Below are 14,600 nucleotides of genomic sequence, written 5' to 3' on the forward strand. Positions count from 1 at the left end.
TATATAATTCTTGAATGGCTCTGAGTTGAGGGACCAGTATAGATAAAGATATCATTTCTTTACTTTCCCTTTCCTATTATCAAAATAAAACTTTAAAAAAGTAGAATACCAACAGAATTACTCTGCATGGATGGGCAATGGGCTGTGAAATAGTAGGCTTCCATGTGCTTTCTCATAGCCCCTTCTATTGGGTTAGCCTTCCAGTTTTTTCCACTTTACTTTCATACCTCTCCCCTCTTAACCCTTTAGGGGACCCTGAATCTGTAATCTGCTGTCCCTCCTGCTTAATATGCCTACCAAAAGGCTCCTTTCTAATCTCCTGGCTTCTAGTTATGCTCCAAGTTAAGTGTGCAAAACAGAAAATTTGGAGCTAGGATCTACATATGAAAGAGAACATACAGCATTATTCTTTCTCTGGCCTGAAGCTTCCTCACTCTGTACATTTTTTTCCAGTACTATTCATTTACATGCACGTTTTATGCTTTCATTTTTTTTTTACAGCAGAGTGATATTTCATTTTGTACATGTACCACATTTTTCTTATACATTCATCTGTTGATGGATATCTAAGTTGATTCTATTTCATTGCTATTGATAGAGCTCACAACCTTGGTCAGAGAAATTTTTTATTCAGTGGATAGCAGTAAATAGATGTATAACATGTTCAAGTGTTGAGAATAGATATTGGGAACTCATTCCTAATCAGGACTCCTGCATTAAACCCCCACAATAAAGGTTCAGGGAGCATCAACAGCAGAAGAATTAGAAAGAATGACAGAGCTGGAGGCTGGAGAGCTTTGAAATGCTTTTCTGGACATGACAAGACTGTCAAAATCACTAACTCAGAGTAGCTGTGGTTACCTATGAGAGCAATTAGACAAGATAATGGAGTAAAAGGGAATGAAAAGGGGATTATAGGCAAAACTATCATTATTTTCAGATGATATTAGATACTTAAAAGATCCTATACATTCTACTAGAAAACTCCTCAATTGAATAAACACAGTAAAGTTTCAGGATACCAAACCAATATTAAAAAAGAAAAACAGTAACCTTTTAATATAACAATATGTGCTAAGAGCAAGAAGCTAGGAAAAATAACAAAAAAATAAGTACAAAAGAATACACTTAATCAAAGAAGACATCTACAATGGAAACTTCAGGACACTGATAAAGAAAACAAAAATATATGCTAGATAATGGAAATATCTCTGTGGCCCTGGATTGGCAAAACAATATATTGAAAATGATTATACTAATAAAATTTATCTACAGATTTAAAGCAATACCTATCAAAATTCCAGTTTCAGGGTACTAGAAAGAAAGTCAAGTTTTTAAGTTTTTTATTAAATTTTTGTGATTTTTAAAAATATCTTATTTATTATTTTTATTTTATGTGTATGAGTGTATTGCCTGCATGTATGTGTGTGCACCCATGTCCCGCAATGCTGCAGAGATCAGAAGAGGGCTTCAGATTCCCCTGGAACTGGAGTTAAGGATGATTTGTAGCTTCCATGTGGGAGCTGGGAATTGAACCAAGTCCTCTGCAAGAGCAGTCAGTGCTCTCAAACACTGAGCCATCTTTCCAGGCCCAATTTTTGTGATTTTTATACAATATAATTTGGTGGTGTTCCCCTCCCTTTTCCACACCTCCTGTTACTGCTTCCAGGCCCACATAAAATACTCTATTATATGTGTAATAGAGCCTATAGAGTCTCATTTGTGTCCTCAAATGTCCGACAACTCAAGAGGAGGTTTCTCTTGCCTGACACTGCATTTTTTGTCATATAACCTTCAATATATATATATATTGTTTTTGGAGTTTTCACATTTCCCTCTAATTTTTTCACCATCTAAACATTATTTATCTCTCCTCTGATTCCCCCAGTATAACTCTCCTTACTCCCTTCCCAGTTAAAGTACTCCACTTTCCCCATTTTGCCCTTGTTAACACCTGTCTATTAAAATCCCTCTCTCCCGTTGAGCTCGTTCTACCTCTTTACACCCATGGATACTTTTATTTTCCTGGTTTCTGCATTTATATCAGGATATATACTCATAGCTAACAATTTGGAGCTAAGTTTCACAAAAAAAAGACTATGGATTGCTTGTTAACCTGAGTCTGTCTTACTTTTAGATAGTATAAAAATACCTTGCTACATCTACTCATGTGAAAATTTCATGATTTTTTTTCCTTTTCTGCTGAGTAGTACTCCATTGCATAAGTGTACCACATTTTCATTATCCATTCATCAGTCAAGAGTCATTTAGGTAGTTTCCTTTTCTTAGTTACTGTGAAAAAAGCAGCAGTAAAGATAATTGTGCAAATATCTCTGCATTAAAACAAATCCTTTAGGTTTTAAAGTTTTTCATACTGATTTCCACACTGGATGCACCAATTCTCAGTTCCACCAATAGTGGTATTTCTCCTCATTCGTGCCAGAATTTTGGTATGATTTGTTCTCTTGACCCATTCAAACTTGGGTTAGGTGAAATCTTATAAAGTAGTTTTGATTAGTATTTCCTTAATTAATAAGGATGTAGCTTATAGGGCACTGCCTCTGTATTCGTCTAAGAGTTTCAGCATTTCAGGCTTTATATTGAGGATTTTGATTCATTTGAAATTGACTTTTGTGCAGGATGAAGGGTATATATCTAATTTCAATCTTGTAGGTGTAGAGATTCAGTTTGCCAGCACCATTTATTGAAGATGCTGTCTTTCCACAGTTTGTGTTCTTGGAACTTTTGTCAAATATCAGATGAATGTAATTGCATACACACATTGCTGTGTCTTCTATTTTATTCTATTGTTCTACAAGTGTGTTTTTTGTTTTTGAATGACTATAGCTTTGTAGTGTAGATTCAGGTCTCTTATGGCAGCTTTCCTGGCACTGCTCCTTATGCTAAGGAGGACTTTGGTTATGTGTGTTCTTTTGTGTTTCCATATGAACTTTAGGATGGAATTTTCTATGTCTGCGAAGAATGTCAAAGGATTTTGATGGTGATTGCATTCAATGGCTAAATTGCTTTTGGAAGGAGGATCATTTTAATTATATTAATTTTACCAATGCATGAGCACAGTAGGTTTTTCCATTTCCTTGGGTCTTCTTCAACCTCTTTTTTCAAAGATGTAAAGTTTTCATAAAAGAAATCTATAATATCATTGGTTAGGTTTACCCCTAGATATATTATTTTGAGACTACTGTGGTGGAAATAATCCCATGAACTCTTTCTCTGATTGATTGTTATTTGTACACAGAAATGCTACTGATCTTTGTAGACTGATTTTGTAACCTGCTACTTTTCTGAAAGTGTTGATCATTTCTAGAAGTATAATAGTGGAATATTTGGCAGCCCTTATGTATAATATTAAATTATCTTCAAAAAGAATAATTTGACCTCTTCTTTTCTAATTAGTAGCTCTATAATTTCCTTGCCTTGTCTTATTGTCTATTTAAGTGTTTCAAGTACTATATTAAAAAGGAGTGGGGGTAGCAGACAACCTTGTCTGTTTCCTGGTTTTATTGGAATGTTTCAAGTTATTCTCCTTCTAGATTGAGGCAAGATTTGGATTCACTGTATAGTCTTGACTATGTTGAGATATGTTCCCCCACTCCAATTCATTCTAGGTCCTTTTATGTTGGATCTTGTAGAATGCCTGATCTGTATCTATTGAGATGATCGTGTGATTTTTTTTTTGTCCTTAAGTTCACTTATGTTGGGATATAAAGGCCCCACCTTGCAGAGGTCCTTGAGGAAGTTACTGGGGCATGGCCTGACTTGTTTTAAAAGTCTGAAGGATACTTCTGCACTGCTGAGGAGTGCATGATCAGTGTGTGACCATCCTTAAGACACACCTTCATGGAGGGTGGGGGTGGGGGGCTGGGGGGTATTTCCAGGTGCCTTTATAAGCTCTGTAACTCCTGCAATAAATGAGTTCCTGCCTGACTAGGCTCCCTGTTGCGTCTGTCCACAGTACTGGAGGCAGCATGGGCTGGCGAACGGTGCGTTTACTCATCCCCAATCATCACTGAGCTGGGGTCGCTGGCTCAAACCCCCCGCAACTGGCGCCCAGCATGGCACTCGAAGGAAGGTGAAAAGAAGAAAAGAAAGAAAAATAATGGATTGGGGCCAATCGAGAAGTTCGTGATAAGCGAGACCCAAAAGATGGGTAACACAATTAATAAGCCTGAGGACCCTGCGCTTAAAGTGCTGAGAGATATGCTGTCAGATCTGGTAGCTCAAAAGGTTTGGGCAGAGGCTGTTCATTTGGCTCCCTGGCTACTTGGGGTTAATGTTTTTACTGGGGATATATGGGAACATGTGGACCATCTAGCTCGACAAAGGAAGGTTCAATTGGGGGTTGATCCGCCACCGGAGTTCTACCCTATTATTTTGGCCTTAAAGGCATGTTTTCAGCCCGAGAGCCCAAAGCCCTAGGTGCCACATCCTGGCGAGTCTTCAGAAACCCCGGCATGGGAATCATGGGAAGAGTTTGAGGAAGAAGGCAGAAATGCAATAGAAGTGAAACCAAGAGCAGCCAAAGTAACAAGCGGTACCTTGGGCATCCCCTGGCCAGCTTCAGGACTTCCCAGCACCCATGAAAATAGGATCCATGGATGCCTTTTTCAGAAGGGTGGGGTGGAGCAGAGAGCACAAGGTCAGTAGCGAAAGCCAGGCGGGGGACCGCCTCCGGCCAGTGACCAGTGTGAGTCAGGGACTTATGTGAAAGCCGGGGAGGGGACTTCCCCCTGGCTGGTGACTGGCTGCCACCAGGCACATTAAAACAACAACAACAACAACAATAACAACAACAAAAAACCCAAAAAACAACACACCATTGGCTGTGCACCATGACCGGCTCTGGGACAGCTGGGAAAGCCCGGTTTGGGGAAGGTGGCTTGGGGAGGGGGGCCATCCTGTCCATTCCACAGGCATCCAGGGATCCATCCCACCCCCAGTGTTACAGCCCTGTTGGCAGCAGTGCTCACCAAATCCTGGGCCGAGGGAGCCCTTAGTAAAAGCCTACAATGTTTTCACTTATGGGGGAAGATTTGGAGCTGCAGTGGTAGTATACCTGGGAGCAGATGAGAAACCAAAAAGATATGTTCACACTTGTGATGGCCCAGCTCAATTCAAGGAACTCATGGCCATTTCTTTCTGACAGTATTCAGACTCCTATGTTCCTTAAGGAAAGAGAAGCCCCTATCTTCTTACAGCCTCTTAGGGGGCACCAAAGATTGCCTGGGCTTTTATCCCAAGGCAATGCAGAGGCAGATAAGATGGCTTATTGTGTGCAGGTACCACCTGTGCAACAGCCAGGGGTAAACCCCAGGGGACTCAAGCCCAATTCCTTGTGACAAATGGATGTCACACACTATGCTCCTTTTGGAAAGCTTAAGTATATTTTTGTTCCATCTACACATTCTCACATGCCTGTTGGGCTACCGCTCATACAGGAAAGAAGTCTAAACATGCTCAGTCTCAGTTTCTCTAGTGCTTTGCTACGTTGGGATTGCCCCAAAGAATTAAAATTGATAATGGACCATGTTTTGTGAGTAAAAATTTACAAGATTTTTTTTCACTTTGGGGAATTCAACACAATACAGGAATTCCCTACAATCCCCAAGGTCAAGCCATTATAGAACACAATCACAAAAATCTAAAAATTCAATAACAAAAACAGAAAGGGGTAATAAGCCCCCACCAACAGTTGGGTATGGCCTATTCACTATTAATGTTCTTAATTTTCAAAAAAATCAGTTGGAATCCCAGTTTCAGAAGCATTGGGGATGACAGGAGCAGAGGCCTGAAGTACAGGTAAGGTGGAAGGACCCCATTATGGGCAATGGAGAGGCCCAGATCCATTGTTAACCATGGGTTGAGGCTTTGGCTGTGTCTACACTACAGGAGATTCAAACCCCATATGGTGCCTGTGAAAAACTTTAAGTGGGTAGGCCAGGATCTGACTGACTAGCATGACGGTCCATGGACAATAGTTCATGAGACAAAATTCCTCTCTTTGTTTATATCCATCTGAGGTGAAGAATCCAGTTCCTTGGTTTCATTGCCAGTTAGCCTCTACAACTGGCTGATTGGCTAAATGGTACATGGTTTCAGAAGTATTTCAACTCGTCCTACGCCATGACTTGCTTTGTTTCTCTTGATAATGCTTATCTTTAAGTGTCTTTATCAGATAATTTGGCAACAGAAGACCCTTGGAACTGCCACAGTCCACCTCCTCATGATTATGAACTCCCCCAGGAATATACCCCCTCTGGTTGCCTACGCTTGGCTAACGGAGTTAGGCAGAGACTAAGACTGTCACAGGCTGGCATTACCCATGTGGCTGCCCTTAATCACGAAACATTTTTAGCCAAGGACGGGTAAGATGTCCCATGACAAGCACTCCTAAGGCAGGACATGCACTAGGCCAGGTGTATGCTCCAATGATGGGCAAGTCTTGGTCAGAGGTGACACAACCTAAGACAGGCAAAAATCCGTAAGATTAGAGGAAGGAGCTAGCCATCTCTCCTCAGGGAGCCAGCTATGAGATGGGTAACCCATGAAATAAAGTCAGTCCCACCTTAAAATAAAAATAAAAGAGGGAGATGTGGGGACCTAAAGGCCCCACCTTGCAGAGGTCCAAGAGGAAGTCACTGGGGCACGGCCTAACTTGTTTTAAAAGTCTGAAGGATACTTCCTCACTGCCGAGGAATGCATGATCAGTGCATGACCATCCTTAAGATACACCCTCGGGGGGGGTGAGGGGGGATTTCCAAGTGCCTTTATAAGCTCTGTAACACCTGCAATAAATGAGTTCCTGCTTGACTAGGCTCCCCATTGCATCTGATTGTTCCCGGTACTGGGGGCGGCGAGGGCTGGAGAACAGTGCGCTTACTCATCCCCAATCATCACTGCGTGGGGGTCGCTGGTTCCAACCCCCCGCAGACTTATAAGACTTATTATGTTTGTTGACTTGTATACTGAATCATCCCTGCACTTTAGAATAAAGCCTACTTGATCATGGTGGATGATATTTTGATGTGGGTCTGTATGCAACTTACAAACATTTTTTAAGAATTTCTGCATCTATGTTAATTATTGATATGGGTCTATAGCTTTTTGTTGTTGTGTCTTTTCCTCTTTTAGGTATTGGAGTAATACTTGCATCATAGAAAGAGTTTTGGGGTTTGCCATCTGTTTCTGTCTTTTTGAATAATTTAAAAGTATTGGTTGTAAATATTTCTTGAAAGTCTGTGTACTAAAATTCTGCTGTGAATCCATCTGGATCTGGACTTTTATTAATGGATGGGCTTTGTATTACTTTTCCCAATTCCTGATTTGTTCGGTGCCTGTTTAAGCTATTGAACTCTTCTTCGTTCAACTTTGGTGGATCCCCCGAATTTAGAAATTTTTACATTCATTTTAGATTTTAAAATTTAGAAGAGAATAGGTTTTTAAACTATTCCCTTATAATGTTCTGAATCTTTTTGTTGGCTGTTGTAATGTTTCCTTTTCTTTCTGATTTTATTGATTTTTATTTGCTCTTTCTTTCTTTAGGTTAAGTGGAATAAGAATCTAAGGATCTCTCTATCTGGTTTTATCTTTACAAAGAATTGCCTCTGATTCATTGATTCTTGTAGTTTTTAAAAAAAATTTTATTTAATAACCACATAATTAGAAGAAGCATTTCATTATCATAGCATTAATATATTCAATAACAATGTCCAGAGCTAAGATGCATCTCTTTTAAAATTGGCTGTAAATTTTTAGGTTTACAGTTGAATTAATACAGTTATACAATATTGTACTCAGTATAAATCCTATCACACATGAAATTGAGTGAGGTTTTAACCTTTAAAAAAGTTCTCCATTTCCGGGGGTGGAGAGATGGCTCAGCAGTTAAGAACACTGACTGTTCTTGCAGAAGACCTGGTTTGAATACCAGTACCCACATTGCAGCTAACAACTGTCCGTAACTCCAGTTCCAGGGGATCTGACAGCCCCTTCTGTACTCCATGGGCACTGCACGACATGGGTGCACTTACCTACAGGCAGGCAACACACTCATACACATAAAATAAAAATAATAAATAAAACATTTTTTTAAAAAGATCTCCATTTCATTTTAAAATATACTTTCATCCATAAAAACTAATTTTTAATTCAACTAATATTTAGATATTTGCACATGCATCTCTAATCTCTATATATCTGATTATTACTAGTCACAGTTGATTACACTCAGATACTTGGCACCTGAGCCTGGTATAAAGTCATCAGGTAGATTTCAAAGGTAATGTTTTTCACATCTACTAATTAACATGAAGCAAATTATTATGCTTGTTCCTCAAATATAACTCATTTATTTTCTTGATTTTCTTTGTGTGTATTTCGTACAAAACATCCCAAATAATCTTATTCATCTATATACCAACATCCCAAGTGACGTCCTCCCATGCAACCCACCACTGGAGTCCATTTACTCTGTCATTGCTGTTACTGTCCACTGTGTTGTCAGCACCCCAGCCATTCCCCACTACTTGCCCTTCTCGTGAATCTAGTCAGCCTATCTAGAGGTCTTTGTTTTAAGAGGGTCAGCTGTTCCTCATCCAGCAGCAACCAGTTGCCAGTATTCCTTTAGTTAAGATTGGGTCTGCTGTTCATTTTCCCAATTCTATGCTGGGTTACTGTCTGGGAGTCGCTTTGGCCACCCTGACCACCAACTCAAAGGAGAGTATTTCCTGTCTGGCATTGTTTCTTGTTATGTAGCCTTTAGCTATGCACATGGACGCTTAAAAATTTTATTATAACCAAAGATTAAATTGATCAATATAATTCTTTAAGACCATGTAGTTGGCCCAGATAAACCAATTTATTTTTACTCTTAAGGTCATTTGAAGATCTTTTCCTCAGGATTCACATGGGCTTAGGAGGAGCCCTTGGCTCCTTTCACCTTTGTGAAGACAAGTCAAAGGTCCTCCTTGACCATGCTGGCTTCATTTGGAAGCATGGAGGAAATAGTTCCCCTGTGTTGACCCTCCTCTTTGTAGACAGGGCGCTAGTTTAAGTCCATCTGGTGGGGTATCCATCGCCTCCTTGATAAAGAGGACAGGTAACTCACCACAGTTACAGGACATTTTGAGAGATGGTCCACAGTCCCCTGGAACTTAGTCAACCTTGGAGGGTAAGGAGCAATAACTGTCATTTAAGTTCCTCTGATCAAATTAGTATAGGGCTCAAAGTATGGCTGTTAAACATCCAAGAAGGTTAGTTCCACCAGTCTGGTACTTTTTTTTTGGGGGGGGGGGCTCCCTCTCACAGAGATCTGTCAGCCTCTTTATCCAGAGGGCCAAGATGAAAGGCACATGCCACCACGAATATGATTGTAGTTTTTAATGTAAATCTTCTAATTCTGAAATTCCACAATGAAAATAAAGAGACTATGTTTCAGGACTTTGGACTAAGCAAGAACTTTATAAGTAGAAAAATCAATAGAACAGGAAATAGACCCAAGTATTAATAGATGAATCTATATGAAATTAAAAAAGGGTTTGCACAGAAAAAAGAAATTGCCAGTAGAACACAGAAAATCTATACCAGCTATATCTCAGAGAAGACTTTACCAAAAACTACAAAAATTAAAAGCCTAAAATTATCAATTAAAAACTGGATCTACAAATTGAAAAGACATTTTTCTGAAAAAGAAACATGAATAGATAACAACTTTTTATAAACTGTTCAAAATCACATCCCTAACCATCAAGGAAATACAAATTAAAAACACTTTGAGATACCATCTTACCCAAGTCAGTATGGTTGTTATAAAAAAAATTTAACAACAAATGTTGCAGAGAATATGGAGAAATAAGAACTCATGTACTGCTGGTGGGAGTGAAAATTACTATAGCCATTACAGAAATCACTTTGGAGGTTCTTCAAAAACTAAAAATATTGCTTCCATATGACCTAACTTTCTCACTCATGGGCATATACCCAGAGAATATTGTGTCTTACTGTAGAGATATGTGATCCTTCATGTTTACTACTGCTCTGTTCACTATAGCAAGGAAATGGGAACAACCTAGGTTTCTATCAACAAAATCTAGCATGTAAGTAAAATGGAATATTGTTGAGATCTAAAGAAAAATGAACTCACAAAAGTCACAGCACAATGGATGTGTGATACTAAGTACAGTCATCAAATTTCAGAAAGCAAAACTCTGAATGTTTTCCCTTTAATGTGGATCCTAGTATATAATATATACATGTGCATATGCAAACAATTAGTATGTGTGGGTGCATTGCAATATTTAAATCAAGGAAAAGGGAAATTTGAAAAGAAATGGATCATAGTTTTTATCTTTTCCTTTGTGGTGTATGTGTGATTTCAGGTATTGAAATAGCAGAAATCATTTTTGTTTTCCATAAGAGTTCAGTAAGTGTTCTCCCATTCAGGCAGTATTTATGAGAGCTGGGCTTCATTTTCTATTCCACTAACCATTAGTGCAGTGGAAACTGGACATGAGTAGACACTGAATGCATGTTTCACATTCGCTCACTCGGAAAAGTGATTTTTGTTGTTGTTGTTGCTGCTGCTGCTGCTGTTGTTTGTTACACTTTAATGTCCCATACTTCAATGCTTTTTATAAGAATTATTGGAAGTTTTAAAAATAAATAAATTTAAACTTACAAAAAGAAAAAAAAAAAGCCAACCTGGACACTTAACAGAGAAATAGATGCAACATGATTTATTAAAGTAATGATCAATTCTGTAACCAACAGAGACAAATACAGTCCTAGTGGACTGCAGAAACCCATTTTAAATAGAAAATTAAATAATGAGCACTGTGATGAATACCCTGGGGTATCTTAAATAGCAAACAGACTTTGAAAGTCACATTGTAAGAAAAGTCTAACAATATGAGTGACTTTTTTTATTATGACTTTTGCCCAGATGGAAATTCACATTTAGCTCTTTGTAGGGCATTTCCAATTTAGGTAGAAAATTCAATTCTTCTTGTATGGTGACCTTGAAAACAGAGGTCAGCACCACCAGAGAAAAATGTAGCATTAAATTTTGGATTAAAGAAAGAAGACAGAAAAGGAGGAAATATAATTATGTAATGGTTTATGAAGTATATGTTTTCTGAAGAGATGTATAATTTTTGAAAAATAAACCTGCAACTTAAAAGGTAAGGATGTTCTAACAATCAAAGAATAGATACATAAATATATGTAGAATATGTTTATGGGCTTGTGGTATCAGTATAGGCATACATGTAAATAAAAGTTACATATATTATAATTATAGTATAAAGAATATAAGCTACATATAGAATATATAGAGCACTATTTATTTATTTATTTATTTATTACTGTGGTTTACAGTTGAGTCTGGTGAAGGAAAGAGCAATACACTGCATCACATTCACATTTAAATGAGGCCCATGCTGCAGATGCTAAGGTTAGGAGGGCACAGCAATCAACACAGCTGCCATGTTTAACTCTAATTTCCATCCCTATTGCTCTTTTATAGGGAGTCCACATGTTGTTAGAAAGAAGTAGATGATTTCAAATCTACTAATTATTATCATGATGTTATTAATTTAGACCAAGATAATAATAAGATGGTGTGTGTGAAGAAAGACTTCATTATGGAATTAATTGCTTTGATTAGGGTCAACACAGGAGACAAATTTGCATAGCATTCAAGAAACAATTACTTTGATGGCTATTCAAGAGCCAAAGACATGCAGATTTAAAGAAAGCATTTTACAATTTCCCCTTTTACATTCAGATGCTAAGTTCTATGATAAACCACACTTGTTCAATGGAGAATTAAAAGCACTGAATTGAAGAAGATCTGAGTAATGATGTATTATTGATGTATTCTGTAAATGTTCAAATTACTCTTGGCTTCAATTTTGAATTTATTTCATGGAAACAAAAAAATAGCATTACAAAGTCAATTTTAATCTTAGTGTTGATGTTGTGGTTGTTTTCCCTTAATAGATGTCGATAGAAGTGGATTACAGTTATCTTTATGAATTTACACTTAATCTTTTCAATCCCAGTTCTTGACATGATGGCACATATGGAGTAAGGAATGTCTCTGTGTTAAACACCTGTGTCTGATTCATTGACTAAAAATGCTGCTTAATTTTTTTGTTTGGCTATTATTCTGTACTTCTATTGCAGTTTCTCTTTGAATGCATTTTAAACTCAGTTAAGTCAAGCATATCACATATTCTTTTCCTATTAAAAACACAGCTTTCTGAGGAATTACATGTTACTGTAAAGAATGGAGTCTATCTCTAGGTGACCAGCCTATTTCTCCTCTTTAAAGGTTAATCCAGCGGGACAGGTCAGGGGCCTGGCTAGGGGAACACCCCAAGAAGGCAAGTTCATCTTACTACAATGTATTTCCGTTTCCCAGAATTCCTGGTCCATAGGGAACTTCCTCACTGTCAACATGTGATTCAGCTGATTGTGCTTGCCTTTCTAAGGAAAGGCTTAATTATTTATCTTTCTCTTCTGTTTTATTTTATTTTTTTCAGATGCTGGCCAGAGCCTAATTATACTTTTAAATTATACAACTAAGGCTTTGGGCCTCCTTACTCTTTTTCTAAGGCTCCATTCCCCACCTTATGGCTGTTTGCCCCAGCTGGCTGACCTCCATGCCAGTTTGCAAGCTTATCTTCTGAAATCTTCTTCTTTAGGAAACTGTGATATTTACAGCTTGCCTCTTGCCTGGAGTTGTCCTTTTAAACTCTAATATACTGTCCTCAGTCATCCATTTGAGTCCAGTTCTTTGTCCTCAAGTTTCTGTATGTCTACTCTTAAATTATTTTATTGATGAGTTTATGAACCCCAAGCAAGGACCCCAGGTACTCAGGTACCATATGATGGCTCTGCTGGGATGCCCCCAAATTTGTGGTTACACTTCTTTCCTGTTTTTTAATTCTTTAATCAGCAGAGAAAACAAACCTGTCTGTACTTCCTTATAAATCATTATTACCAATATATTTGATATATTAAGTAACAATTTTGTTTATTCTCCTGGTTTTATTGATTTCCAATATGACATCATTGTGAAATAAGTGACAGGACTATTCATGGCCAGATTGGACTTTCCTAGAATCCTGAGGATATAAGTGCCAATATATCTGCTTAAACAGGATAACAATTTTTTTTTTCATAAAAGTGTACATACATAGAAAAAAATTCCTTTGATTGCTCCTTTAAAAATTATATGCTTTTATAAGTTACACATGAAAAGTTAAAGGAAAAGTTATATTTTTAAATAAAAATTTGCCAATACCAACTGTGACATTTACTTTAAAAAAACAATAAATTATATCAAGATAATATACCATTACTGGATTTTGTTTCATATAGTATTTGCTTAACCAGATATAACTCTGTGAATTCAGTGTTCCTGGTAACTTTCCAACAAAGTTTTCCATATTTATGAGTTTTCTAATTCCTAAAAGAAATATTATTAAAAGAATTAATTTAAAGGAATTTGGTTTAAAGAAAAATAATAAAGGATTAAGTTGAAATATGAAATATTAAAAAAAGAAAAGTAAAATTTATGATAGCCTTCTCTGTCTATAATAAGGTACTTTGTTATCAGGTGTTGCAAATTTACACGTGGTTGCTGAAAATTCCCAAGCTTTGCTTTCTGCAGGTTAGGCAAACAGGGAAGTTGAGATTTTGGCAATTGAAAGGCCACTAAGTGCTGCTTTCAAAATCTGAAGGCCTGAAAGCAACGAAGGCCCAGGGTATGAATTCTGTTTCAGCAAAAATAAGGAAAATAAAAAGAGCAAATCCAACCTTCCTAGATTTCTTGGTCCAAAAAGAAAAGGTGTGATCATAAACAAACAGAAAGCCCCTCACAGTGCGTGCATCTTTTCTCTAGCCTTATTTACTTGTTGTTGGCTCCTACAGTAGCTGTTGGCAGAATTCATCAATATGTTTTAACCACCGTTGCAACAGACTTTTGGAAAGCACCTGTGCTTCAGTTTGACTTCTGCAATTTCTCAGCACTTTTCCGGTACTAATCAAATCAAGTCTGGTTATCCTATCAGAAGAATTCATCTAGGATACAGACAAAGCAAGGCAGAGAGAGGTAACAAGCCACAGCACATGCCTTGGTCAGCTGGCTGGGTGAATAAATATACCTGTGAGTCTGGAGGATCGTTGCTCAGTTTGCCAATGGCTGCCTCTGTGACTTGCTTGTGTTGCTGCTGCATGGCTCCACAACACCCGCACTGGGACCTTTGATTTTCCCTTGCTGTGACAGCACTATATGTAATTATATATCAAGTTTGTATTGCTTCCTTGAGATGGAACATTAAGGAACGGGTACTTTAATTGACCAAGTCCTGATCATGAAGTCATGATCTGTGTGTTTGAGTGTTGAAAAAAGCAAATATTCATACTAACCAGATACATAGTAAGAGAGTTTTGTTCCTAATGGAAAAAGCACAAAAGGTGCAATTTCTGCTTAGGTTGTTTCTTTTCACTTCCAAACTTGCTCCTATAATTCAATTTTAACTAATTTTCTCCAAAGGAAATGATGTCATCATTTA

The sequence above is a fragment of the Nannospalax galili genome, unplaced genomic scaffold (genome assembly GCF_000622305.1).
Source record: "Nannospalax galili isolate Female #2095 unplaced genomic scaffold, S.galili_v1.0 scaffold433, whole genome shotgun sequence".
NCBI classification, from domain to species: domain Eukaryota; kingdom Metazoa; phylum Chordata; class Mammalia; order Rodentia; family Spalacidae; genus Nannospalax; species Nannospalax galili.